Below are 13,596 nucleotides of genomic sequence, written 5' to 3'. Positions count from 1 at the left end.
AGGAGGTGTGCTCTTGTGGGAGGAGGTATATAATTGGGGTTGGACTTTGAGGTTTCAAAAGCCCATACCAAGCCTGGTCTCACGCTCTTTCTTCCTGCAACTTAGGAATCAGATGTGAGCTCCCCGCCACTGCTGTAGCACCACACCAGCCTGCTACCATTTTTCCCATCATGACGCTCATGGACGAACCCCTCGGAAACTGTAAAGCCAGCCCCCCATAAAATGTTTTCTTTTATAAGCTGAATGTTCATGGTGTTTCTTCTCAGCAATAGATCAGTAGCTCAGACAGTAGCCTAGGCTGGCTGGAACTCAGAGAAATCTGCTGGCTTCTGCCTCCCAAGAACCAGCATTAAAGTCAAAGACATCAAAACTCAGGGCTCCGACGTGTGTCCCTGAGAGATCATGACTATCAGTGAGCAGCTGTGAGAGCACAACTCCTCTGCACGCTGAGTTTCCAGAAGCATTACAGCTCCTCCCATTCCTAAAGCCCCAATCTCTCTGCTTACATAGTGCACACAGGAAGAGCCAACACAGTCACAAGAAGGGCTGGGACAGAGCTCGCACAGAACACTTACTAAGAATGTGGAAGGCCCCGAGTTCAATAATCAATCCACCCTGCCCCCCACAAAAAAAGAAGAGAGAGGAAGAGAAAGAGGAAGAAGAGAAAAGGAGACAAGGAGAAGAAATCAGAAGGCATTATTTTTTTAAGGAAACGTGTGCTGACACAATGCTTTGGGGGTTTTCCACAGAGGTAAGCTCTACATTTTCCAAAAGCAAACAGTTCTCTCTCCAGAAAAGGACAGGATGTTGCAGATGAGTCATTTTGTTGACATTCTAGGTGCTGGTCAGTTGGAGGACAGGAACCAGATCAACTTCCTAGACAGGACAGATGAAATATCACTCCGGAAAAGATCAGAGAGGGGAATTTACTGAGTGATAGAAGCACTTCTGCGGCTCAAACCATCCTATATACCCCTTTGTCTAATGACGACACCCAGCCTCATTTTGGAAAAATGATGAAGATTACTTATTCCTGTAACGCCTTAATGCATAAAAGAACTACATGCTGTGGTTTATAAAAAGCTTCCAATACAAACAGAGCAACAATAATTTTATTGGCCTTGATATTTACTTCCAGGCACATAGGGTTTCTCCACAACAAAGTAAAAAGTTAACAATAAAACCATATATTCTGGAGGCTGGAGAGATGGCTCAGTGGTTAAGAGCAGCAATTGCTCTTCCAGAGGTCCTGAGTTCAATTCCCAGCAACCACATGGTGGCTCACAACCATCTGTAATGGGATCTGATGCCCTCTTCTGGTGTGTCTGAAGACAGCAACAGTGCACTCATATAAATAAAATAAATAAATCTTTTTTTTAAAGCATAGAGTCCATATCTACACCTGTTATAGAACAGCAGCCACTGACATCAACCATATTCCCCAGTGTAAGGCTCCATGCTGCCTTGGCAGTGTTTAATGTCACCCTCTCATTTCCACATAGGATCTAGCTACAAAAGACTATGCAGACAAGTTATGTCAAAAGGTAGTTCTTCCAAATCTCCTATCTGAATCTTAATTCTATAAAGTTCCGAAAGGGTATCCACTTACTCATTCACCCCCACTGGCAATCTAACACCAAAAAGCTCCTTTATAAGTTATGGACATTGTTTAAGGAAAAAAATGGCATGATGGCCGAAGTTTTTCTATTACCTGGCTATTTTCTATTTGTACTCGGCTTGGGATTCTCGTCTGTACTGGGTTCTCCATTAGCTGACATAATGTAAGCCAATGTTACGTGATTCACAATAATTCAAAAACAAAATATTTAGGGAAGAAAACACTTTGTCTATCGATATACATTTAATTAGGCAGACAACAGATTTGACTGAATAAGTCAATATGCATTCAACTACAACCCTTCATAGTTCTTTGTGGCTTTTAGGAGAGACCATTCATTTAAATGCATCAGATCAAAGAAAATAGACACATGCCCTAATAAAGCTCCCTAACAGTTCATGGTGGCCACCTCCATGCTCCATTCAGCATTTTTGCACAAGGGCCATAGGAGGACCTGGAAGCAGACGTCAGAAGATATGTTTCAGCGGCAAACACTGGGCATGAGTTAATAATAAGCATGTATATCTAACGCTATTAACAAATGTTACCTAAATACTTCTGGCATATTCATGTCTTAGTTAGGGTTATCATTACTATGAAGAAACAAACACCATGACCAACCAAAAGGTGGGGAAGGGTTTATTCAGCTTACACTTGCACATCACTGTTCATCATCAAAGGAAGTCAAAACAGGAACTAAAACAGGGCAGGGATCCTGGAGGCAGGAGCTGATGAGAGGCCATGGAGAAGTGCTGCTTACTGACTTGCTCTCCATGGCTTACTACTGACTTGCTTTCTTTTAGAACCCAGAACCACCAGCCCAGGTATGATACCATCCACATGGGCAGGGCCCTCCCCCATCAATCACTAATTAAGAAAATATCCTATAGTCTTGCTTACAGTCCATTTGGGGTAGGGGCAATAGGAGGGAGTTAGAGAATTCTATAGTCCAGTCTTACAGAGGCATTTTAATTGAGGTTCTGCCTCTCAGATGACTTTAGCTTGTATCAAGTTGATAAAGCTATCCAGTTCATGATATAAGAGGCAACTTATTCCTTCAAGTAGAATAATTATTGGTCATGGAGTTAAAACCCAAACCTTAACCTTTGAATCACTACTCCCATTAAGAAAAAATGTTAAAAGGACACAGAAGGCATTTCCTAGAGTCATAAAATAATGTGGTGCTTTTAAAAAAAAAAAAAAAACAATGTCAGACATGCCACCAACGGGACATATAGCCATATAGGGAACAGAGTTCCTAGCGGCCAAAGCTACAGCAATCTGACCAAAGAGAAATAGTATATTATTTCCAAAGTCCAAAATAACCATCTGTAAGTGGCATAATTTATTACTGGGAGGGAAGGGAGACAGGGTCTGTGCAGCCCAGGCTGGTCTTTCACCCGAAACATATCTAAGGATAACCATTCAGCTTATAAAAGAAAGCATTTTGTATGTTTTGCTTTTTTTAAAAGTTCAAGTGGAAAAACCTGTCAGCCATGACTTTTGGCAGGTGACTGGGGTAACCCATCATGTTCACAGCTTGCACTTGAAGGGATGTGAAGAAAGCAGCACTTGGCCTCTGAGACTGTCCTCAAAGCCCGCGACCTTACTCTAATCATCAGAGAAAGACCCCACTAATCCCAGTGTAAGGAGAAACTACAAATACCCGACAGAACTCCTGACAAAACTATCAAAGAAGAAAGGGAGAGATTACCGCACGCCAAACCAGCGCAGAACACAGAGCAAGCAAAGAACACAGCATCCCTGACGGGATCCAGAACAAACCGGGGCATCACGTGACACTGAGGAGCCGTGAACAAAGCGCACATTTAAATCATGACAAGTCGCTCACCGTGAAAAATGGACGACACTACTGGAAAATGCTAGTGAGGTAAACTGCTGTCTACCTTATCTTAACGTAGATGGGAGAGTTTACTAAAGAAAATCAAACTATAAAAGGACTAAGAGCTGTCCACCAGGGCTGCAGTGGATAGCGAAGGCATTCGCCTTGGCAACAGCTGTCTGAGTCAGCGCCCTTCCACCTCTCTTGTCCTTACCAACTAGGAAGTCCTGAGGGTAACTCAGCTGGGGTCCTGGGTTTTTTGCTCCTGCTAAATAAAAGATGGACCACTCTCAATATACTCTAAATTTTATTCAATGGACAAAGATTTTGGAGACACTTTATGAAGATAGAAGGAATTCTACAGTCTGCATCTGCTGGGTTAGGACATATTTTAAAAATTAATTAAGCGATTTAAAAGACTGCCTGACGTGCTAAAGGCAGAGGGACCTCAGGCGGGCTCAACTCCACCCACCCAGCCTCTGACTTAAAGGGCCCCCCTCCTCTTGTTTCACTATTTTTAAATGGGAGCAAATCTTGGCACACATGTGGACTTTCAAAGGATTAAACGCAATGTCTGAATTGCTTTTTGCTTTGAATCTCTTTCTGATCGATTCCTTAAGACCTATGAATACAACATTAAGCAAAGATGATAATAGCCGATTATTCACCAAGCACCTGTCAGACAGCAATTTGAGGTTCAAAACCCAGGGATGGGGGAACACACCTGGAGAACTATACATCAGAAAGAAAAGTCTTAATCTACAATCTTCACACACACACACACACACACACACACACACACACACACACACACTCCCCTGGAGAACTATACATCAAAAAGTCTCAATCTACACACATATACACATATACACATATACACACACTTAAATATATGTACTTTCCCTTCAGTGGCGCTTCTAAAAACCCTCGATGACTTGTTTAGGGACTTCTGTAAGATAGTGTCTAGGATACTGGCAAATGCCCCTAATTTCCAAGCTGAGGTCTGTTCACCAGCTCACACCATTCTCACTACTACCCATACCTGTGGTTGCACCACAGGCTCAAGCCTGTTAGGACTGAGTTGAGAGGTTTGCAAGTCCATGCTGCCCCTAGTACAATTTCCAACATCTTGCAATCCATAACTTTGAAAACAAAGTCACAAAATACTTACACCCCAATAAAGTATCAAAACTTTATTGACACTGTATGCCCCCTAATTCCTCATTAGGTAGAGTTTGGGAATTAATTACAGAATTACAATCCCTTAACAGTGGTCCTCAATCATGGGACTCCCCCTTCAAAAAAAAAAAAAAAAAAAACACCAAAAATCTACATTAAGCAAATAGGCATTTTGGATTGTCACAACAGGGAGGAAAGAGTATTATCCAAAACTACTCACTAGCACCCATTGCACAGTGCCCAAGGATGCCATTCAAACATCCTGCAACCCACACATCATTCTCTTTATCATCAACTACCTGACCTAAATTAATGCCAACATAGAGTTCAAGGAACCCCAAAAACTGCATTTAAGAAAACAGGTAGGTAGCAAGTCGACAGACCCCTTCTCCATCCTCCTCAGAGCACTGTCAAAGCTTCTGTTCTGTTCTGCCCTGCCCCTGAAACTTGACTTTGATTGACAAAGCCTTCCCCAGCACCATCCTACAAGGCCACTCTTTACTTTCTGGTCCACTTTCAAGCACTGTTTGTCATTCATACAGTTTTTACAGCTCTCAGAATTCAGGAAGATCTTATACACTGGTCTGAAAGTATCAGTCAAATATTGGTTCATTGACAAAAACACTTCACAATTACTGGAAGTCTACCTGAAAGAAAGAAGCATTCCTTGAGGCATTAGCAATCCACAGAGCACTCAACCTGGGGGAATTTCTAATTCTCCCACTGCTTTGAACTAGATTTTATTCCTAGTTTACAGATGAGGATCAGAGAAACTAACAATTTTGCCTCAAGCTCTATGACCTAAGTAAATCCAAGAACTCTATTTTTTCTACTTGGCTCACTTCTGCAATCCCAGGGGGTCTACTCATTAGACATCAAGGTAACCAAGAGGCTACCACAGCGAGCTATTCAGCAGGCCTCTTTATTTCTTTTAAAACAGTACCAATGCTGACTCTAGGGACAAGCCACCAAGACATGAGACACTTGCAGGTTTAGTGTTGTATACATTTCCTTTTTTCTTTTTATAAAAACACAGATCAAACCGAGGACCTTGTGCCAGTCCTCTACCACTCAGCTCTATAGCCCAGCTTTCTTCCTTTTGTTTGTTTGGTTTTGGTTTTACTCTAAGACAGACTCTCATTAGCTTGTCTGTGCTGGCACTGAACTCAAGATCCTTCTGCCTAGGTTCCCAAGTGCTAGAATTACAGGTACACACCACTATGCTTGGCCTGTGTCCATTTTTCTTAAAAAACAAAACAAAACAAAATACAACAAACCAATAAAAACTGGCCCCCAACAGAGAGAAACACCAAAATGAAAATGGAGAGGGGAATAAAAGTTACAGTACATACCTGTGCACGCACATACCCACACATGCATGTGAACACATTCACCAGCTGAAAGGCTACCACTTTCACTCTGCCCCACCTTATTTTCCTATATCATATCAGAAAATTAAATCGTAATTGTTTTGGAAGGTGCATGGATAATTCCAGCAGGTAATTAGGACATCCCAAAACCAGTTCCAAAAAACGAAAAGGAAAAAAAAAAAAAAAAAAAAAGAAGCGTTTAATTGTCTAGATACGATTTACCCTAGATCTCCTAACATCTCGCCCATCTGGTTTCCTTGCAAATCACCCAGCGAAGCCATCTGTGGCTGTGATTTTCAGTCCTTCAACTGAAAAAAAAAGAAGTGACTTTAATGGAAGGAGAAAAAAGTTTCCTTACAGTTTCCCGCCTTCCTGCGTGGTGAAGCAGGACTGGGTCAACTTTAACATCCTCAAACAAAACAATAAATCCAAAACAGATAGAACTAAGGTGCCATTTCCCACCAGCCAATTTTACAACAGTACTAATTGTGATTTTTTTTTTTAAAAGGATGACAACATGTTCTGGATGAAGCAAAGGAATAATATATTTATTTAGTCTACGAATTTGTAGAATAGCGAACTTGCCAAAAGCGTTACACCTCCACGGCCTTGTGATGCGTTAGTCAAGATGATCACTTACAGAGCTACTGAAATAGTATAGAAGAATCATACCTACCCCATGGACTATAGGGATGTGTGGCCCGTGGTTGTGGCTTTTGTAGGGTTTGTTTGTTCGTCTGTCTGTCTGTTTTTAATGATGCATTTAAGTAAAGTTCTTTGAATAACTGTTACTCTTAAATCTAAGTACATTTGTCTCAAGCAGATACATAAAACAAGAATGTCTACCCAAAAAAGTAATTTCCCTGTCTTTTTTTTTTTTAATCTCCCTTGAAGAAGAGCCAAAAAAATTTCAATAACACATGAGAGTTAACTTCTGACTAAAATGAAGTCATTCCTGTTAACCAGGAAGGATAAGTGTCTGTGTTCCAAAACTCTCAGGAATGCTTTAGAGTGTTCCTACTCAAGCCCCATCTACAGCCTAGACCTGCCGTCCTCTAGATAAATGGTATCTTCAGAAATGAGCAGGATGATGGCCATGAGTAAACAGGACGGCCTGACGTGACAGGCGCAGGATGCCTCAGCTGGCAAGTCCTGCAGCGACAACTGGAGCAGTGACAATTCTGTTCAATGCAATCGATTAAGAAAAGATCAGTTCCTTCAGCTCTAATCTCCTTCCTGTTTGTTTGAGTTGTTTTGTTTTCTTTTGGTTTGTTTTGGCCTCGTAGGTCCAAATAGCAAGTATAGTATGTGATGACTTCTAATGCAGCCTTAAAGGAAAAGTAATTCCCTCCTATAAAGTCAGAATCGTATCCAGCCAAGCTCTGTAGTTTTCCAATGTGGAAACACTTAGCAGTGGCTGTTCCAAGGCTTAGTCCACATCTAAGACATTAAAAGAAATGAGAGAAGGGGGAGACGTGTGGGCACAGAGACTCGTTTGTGCAGGAAGGCCATGATTAAACAGCAAGGCTTACATTCGCAGAACCACATTAAAGACTTCAGAATCCCACCCTCCCTCCAGAGTGACAACACTTAAGCCAAACCTTTCTGTGACAGGCAGGGGTTCTTATACATTATCTGAAAAATAAAAGACCCCACATGACTTTTGTTCTCATTTTAAAAGAGTAAAAGAAAATCCATTTTCTTAATTTCCCAATTTCATTTATCCTACTCCTCTCAACCGGTCCTTGGTAGAAGCATAGTTGAAAGACAAAGCCGGAGCCAATTATCCCAAGAACAAACAGTATTCTGCTAAAGGCTTATAAAAATAAATTTGGCTTCCAAAAAAGAATTCAAGAATTCCACATTGTCCTCTCATCTCCCGTAAGCCTGTTGAATTTTTTTTTTTTAACTCATTACTATTTTTCTCCAAATTCACACTGGGTAGGGACGTTAAACAAAATCTCTAAGCACGGGGCTGGGGATTTGGCTCAGTGGTAGAGCGCTTACCTAGGAAGCGCAAGGCCCAGGGTTCGGTCCCCAGCTCCGAAAAAAAAAGAACCAAAAAAAAAAAAAAAAATCTCTAAGCACACCAAGTGTAGTCTCGCTGTAAAAACGCAGTTTGCATACTTCAAATCCAAAGATCTGCATTGCAATTCGGCTGGAATAATGTCTGGTGATATCAGAAACCACAGCACCACAGCCCATCTCTCCAGTCAGCTGAACTGAGAGCTGGCATGGTTCAAGTCTCACTGGGAGGCCATCCCTCCAAATTTACCCTCACAGATCCTGTTCAACAGGTCCATGCTTACTCTCAAATCGTAACTTGAATCACTTCAGTATCTCAATTTAACTTCCCGTTTTAAGAGATCAATCCGGGTAATAGTTAAGGACCACTGTGGAGACAAAACATCGGGACGAGCTTCTGAATAACAACCGTGTGGGGCTAGAGACACTAATTTCACTGAAACCCAAAGTCCCTTGGATGGGAATTGTTCTTCAGGTTGAGACGCTCCATTCAAGCTCTTGCCTAGCGTTTGTCCTTTCTATGCTTTCTTTATAGAAGAATAGAAATTTCTAGAAGTTGTTCTTTCCATTCTTTGTATTCCAAACACCACTCTAGAACATGTCTTTAGACGAGTGTTTCTCAAACTGTGGGCCTTGACCCCTTTAGGGGTCACATATCACATATCCTGAATATTAGATATTTACATTATAATTCACAGCAAGAGCAAAATTTCAGTTATATGGTAGTAAAATTACAGTTATGGAGTAGCAACAAAAATAATTTTATGGGACCAGAGAGATGGCCCAGCAGTGAAGAGTGCTGACTGCTCTTCCAGAGGTTCTGAGTTCAATTCCCAGCACCCACATGGTGACTCACAGCCATCTGCAACAGGATCCGATGCCCTCTTCTGATGTGTCTGAAGAGAGTGACAGAGTACTCACATACATAAAAATAAAGCAATCTTTAGAAAGAATCATTTTATGGCTGAGGGTCATCACGACGACGTGAGGAACTGTATTAAAGGCTGCAGCATTGGGAAGGTTGAGGACCACTGCTTTAGCCTCTTGCGTGGGGTTTGCTACACCATGTCATACAGCGCCAGGCCAATCCAGCTTGGACCTACAGATCTTCCTGAGTCTGCAACCACTGAATTGTATAGATATACCCGGACCAGAAGGGCCTCTGCAGCCTCATTTCCTACCTGAGTCAAGGAACTAGAAAGGAATTTGAGTAATTTAAAAAACAAAAAGATAGCATTGTGAGAAAATTAGACAAGACTATCCTTGATGCTTGTGCATTATAATTTGGCTAGAACAGTTTCTGGTGACACCAGAAACAAAGGCGCCAGCGTTTTTTTATGGTCAGCTGAACTGAGAGCAGATGAGATTTAACTCTGATAGGAAGTCCACGCCCAGAAATTCAGTTGTGTTGATTTTTGGTCAACAAGTTTATGTTTATTCTCAAATCACAGTTTAAATCACTTCAGCATATCTCTAGTACTAAATAAAGATTAATTCTTGCGAAGGGTTACCTGTCACAGAAAAGTTATTTTGTGGATACATTTTAGTATGAGGTCTTCCAAAAAGAGGGAAAATCAATTGTTTGTGGTTTCTAGAGTTTTGGGTTTTTTTGTTTTTTTTTTTTTAAATGACTGACTTGCATACTTAAGCCTGAGTAACTTAATGCTCACCATGGGCATGCAGATCTCTGAGGTCCAGAGAGAGTACAAGATCCCTTGGAGCCAGTTATAGCTGGTTCTCAGACTGTATAGGTACTGGGACCTCATCTGGGGCCCTCTGCAAAGAGCAGAAAACTCTTTTAAGTGCTGAGCTCTCTCCGATCTTGTTTTATGTTTGAGCTAGAGTTTTACTCTGTAACTCAGGCTAGTTTTGAACTTCCAACGTTCTTCCTGACTTCCAATGCCACCAGCCCAACTAATATTGTAAAATGCAGTTTCTTTTCAAGAGAATTAGGTTGTCATTCTTTTTCTTTTTTTTTTTTTTAAAGGCGGGGGAGAGTAGTCTGAATTGGGTTATGGGACCCGAGAGGTGCCTCACCTCTGCCATTGAACTCGCACTGCAGGCAGTGAGTCTGTTCCAAGCTCTGGTAAGGGAGGTATCCACCCACTCGGATACCTCGCTTCTCCTGTCCAGTCTGCCCATGCGTGGAGCCCCTCCCTGCTCTCTGGGAACTCACCTCCCTGCTCGAGGAGAGCCTGGTTAGGGCAGGGGAAGGCTCCAGTCTCAGACCTTCCCACGGTCCATGGAGAGATGAACTCTCAGCTCGTGGCCCTGCTGATGAGCATCCTCCCACCCAGGTAATCATTCTTAGCTATAGAGGAAAAGGAGGCTAGGGGCTAGCAAGATAGCGAAGCAGAGAAAGGTGCTTGCTCAAACCTGCTGACTTGAGTTCAGTGCCCAGAACACAAGATGAAAAGGGAAATAGACTCAACATTGTCCTCTGACCTTCATATTCAAGTTGTTTTCTCTCTCTCTCTCTCTCTCTCTCTCTCTCTCTCTCTGTCGCTCACACACACACACACACACACACACACACACACACACACACACACACACACACAAAGTACTTTTTCATTTCTAATATTTTAAGATAAAACAGCTATATAAATACATTTTAAAATAATTATTTCTACATATGTCTATCAGGAACTGCAACTCACCATGCCAAATAGCTAAAAAGAACCAAGGAAAACCTAGCCACAAGTCAGCACATATCTCGCACATATAAAACTGGAGACATGAACTTGAGCTTGGTGCCGGGGCTGAGATCAAAGCCTTCAGAGTGCAGCTGGAGGTCCCGGGACTAACTGGGAATGCGCGAACACAATCCACAACTGGATTTCTATTAGGAAAAATATTAAATTTAAGGATCAAGTCACACTACACACCAAAATAAACTCCCCAAGAACGAAAGTTAATTCTCCAGAAAATATGTCTCTAAAGCTAAAATTAAGGCATGCGTATTTTCAGACTTAAAATGTGTATTATTAAGAATGTTCTAACTCTCAAAATCATGACAAAAATGGCAGGAAATCTAAATTTGGATTATACAAAAGAAAATTAAACTTTTTCAGGCCTAAAAGGGGGAAAAACATCTCTTAAAGGTAAATAGGAAAACCGGTTAAAACAAAGTTATTATCTATTATAAGGGTCAGCAAGCTGCCGGGGGGGGGGGGGGGCTGAACCCAGGAATTTCTGCATGTGCTAGGCTAATACTATACCGCAGATCTTTACCTCTGGGTTTCTTTTTACTCCTCAGCTTCAGACTCTCCAAGTTACACAAGCAGGCCTTGAACTCACTCTGCAACCCAAGCCTGTCTTTGAACCTGTGATCTCAGTAGCTAGGTCTACAGGTTTGTGCCTTCATTGTAGCTCTGAGAGATTTTCAGGATGTGGCCTGGCTGACCCTGAACTTACTATATAGTCCAGTTTCCCTAGGGTATATAGTAAGGAACATGGCTGAAACCTATATTATAAGCATGTACCACCACGACTGGCCAAGACTGGGTTCTTAAACAAATGACAGAAATAGAGGAGTAATATCCTAGTACCTACAAAACCTTAAGAAAACTCATCCCTTTGCTCACATCATCCTAATTACACCTTAACAGTCAGGTGGCTACAAATGAAGCTATATGGTATACAGGCCTACAGTATTTACTATTTGACCTTTATGGGCAAAGCTGGCCAACTCACAATCAACCATGCACATGGCTAGGGCATAAGAAAATAAAACCAGAAGGAGTAGGATACAGCTGCATATCAGAGAGCTTCACCAGCATACACAAGTTCATGAGTGCATCACACACACACATACACACACACACACTCCAGCTTTGGCAGTCAGGCGTTGAAGTGTATTTCTATATTCCTGGCACTTGGAAGGATTAAGGCAAGGGGATTATAAGCTTCAGACCAACACTATGTCTGAAAAATAAAAACAGCAATCCAATAAATATGGAGGGAGACTTAAGCAAGTGGAAGAAACTATAGCTGTTAATACTGTAGAAAATGCTTGCCTCTGTACCAAATTAACCACTTTGGCTTATCAAATTGGAAATAGCCAACACTCAATGCCATCAAGAACTTTTTCTAACATCAGGGAAAAAACTTCTGGTGGCCTTGTAAACATATTCAACCCTTTGTAGTAGCTGGGATGTGGCTCAGCTGATAAAGTGCTTGCCTGGCTCTCATGAGATCCTGAGTTCAATTCCCAGAACCACATAAAACAGGCTTGGTATTTACCTCACCAGTCCTCCCCCAACAGCTAGGAATGTTGATGCAGGAAGACCCAGAGTTCAAGGTCAGCTTTGGCTATCCCGATAGTTACAATCAGCCTACGATACAGACAGGCCAACCCAGGCTCAAAACAGTAAAAACAAAGGAATGGGGGTAGAGGGGGTGGAGGGGAGCTTTGCTCCTGCTGTGTACAAATTCAACAACTAAGATCACCAAGAGCCTCCTCAGATCAAATGGTGGCTTCTTGGCCATGAATCCTTGTGCCTCTAAAAGTAGGACAGTAGGAATTACCAGGGCTTAAGTTTGCTCTCACAGCAGCACTACCCAAACCAAGACAGGCCTCACCATCCTTCAGGTCGCCCAGCCTTTCTTCTACTGTGCAGAGCATCTGGAAGAAGGTAAACAAACCCCTGGGACAGTACCGCTCCAGATCATCCAATAAGTCAGAGCCTTGGGGGCTCTGTTTGCTTCAGGCGGAACTCTGACAAAAGATGTTCAGTTGAAACACCAGGAATCTAAAGTCAAACTTCTAATTAAAAAAAATAAATAAATTTTTTTCATAGTGGTCACAATTACGATGTTAGGGGAACTGATACCATTTTGATTAGGTGGGAGCCTTCTTTTAAGATATATGGAGATAACAGAAAATTATAAGTAGAGAATTCTCAGGGGCTGGGGAGACTGTTGGGGTAGAAATCTTGGCACAGGCCAACATGGTTCCATGTGGAAAGGTTTAATGAAAGAAGAGAAAAGGAGAGGAGTAAAGGCCGGCCATGGGCACGTGGAGGGAAGGGGTAAGGGAGTGGGGAGAGAAGGGACAAAGGGGAAGAGGGGAAGAGCAAGAGAATGAGGAGGGGGGCCCAAGCAGCCCCTTTTATAGTGCCAGGCAGTGCTGGCTGTTGCCAGGTAACTGTGGGGGTGGAGCTTAGACAGAATGCCAACAGAGAGAGCTCAGCAGTTAAGAGGACTGACTGCTCTTGCTGAGGACCCAGTTCATTCCCAGCACCCACATGGCAACTCACAATGTTCTGTAACTCCAGGTCTGGGGCGGAGATCCACTGGTCTCTTCTAGCCCCACTGGTTACTGCATGTACATGCTACAAATACATGCATTCAGGCAAACACTATTATATATAACGTTTAGATATGTGCGTATGTATACATATACATATATATAAACATACACTTTTTAAAAGAATTCATTCTTTTAGATAATAGGAAAATTGGTAGCCTAGCAAATGAACCCAGGAGACGGCAAAGGTAAGAACGAGTAGATTTAACCAGGTAAGCCTGGTCTACATAGGGGAACTAAGGCCAGCAGG

At 42.1% G+C, this 13,596-nt stretch overlaps 1 protein-coding gene and 1 non-coding gene across 13 annotated transcripts in view; both read right to left on the bottom strand.

The window, feature by feature from the left end:
• Positions 1-13,596, bottom strand: part of Fmnl2 (formin-like 2) — a 275,441-nt gene that overhangs the window by 215,536 nt on the left and 46,309 nt on the right. The gene's annotated exons all lie outside the window — the stretch shown is intronic.
• Positions 10,022-10,329, bottom strand: LOC147995466 (Nuclear RNase P). Its single transcript, XR_015685066.1, has one exon.

The sequence above is a fragment of the Rattus norvegicus genome, chromosome 3 (assembly GCF_021556685.1).
Source record: "Rattus norvegicus strain SHRSP/BbbUtx chromosome 3, alternate assembly SHRSP_T2T, whole genome shotgun sequence".
NCBI lineage: Eukaryota > Metazoa > Chordata > Mammalia > Rodentia > Muridae > Rattus > Rattus norvegicus.
Note: the sequence above shows the minus strand (reverse complement) of the source record. Positions and strands in the feature narration are given on the sequence as shown.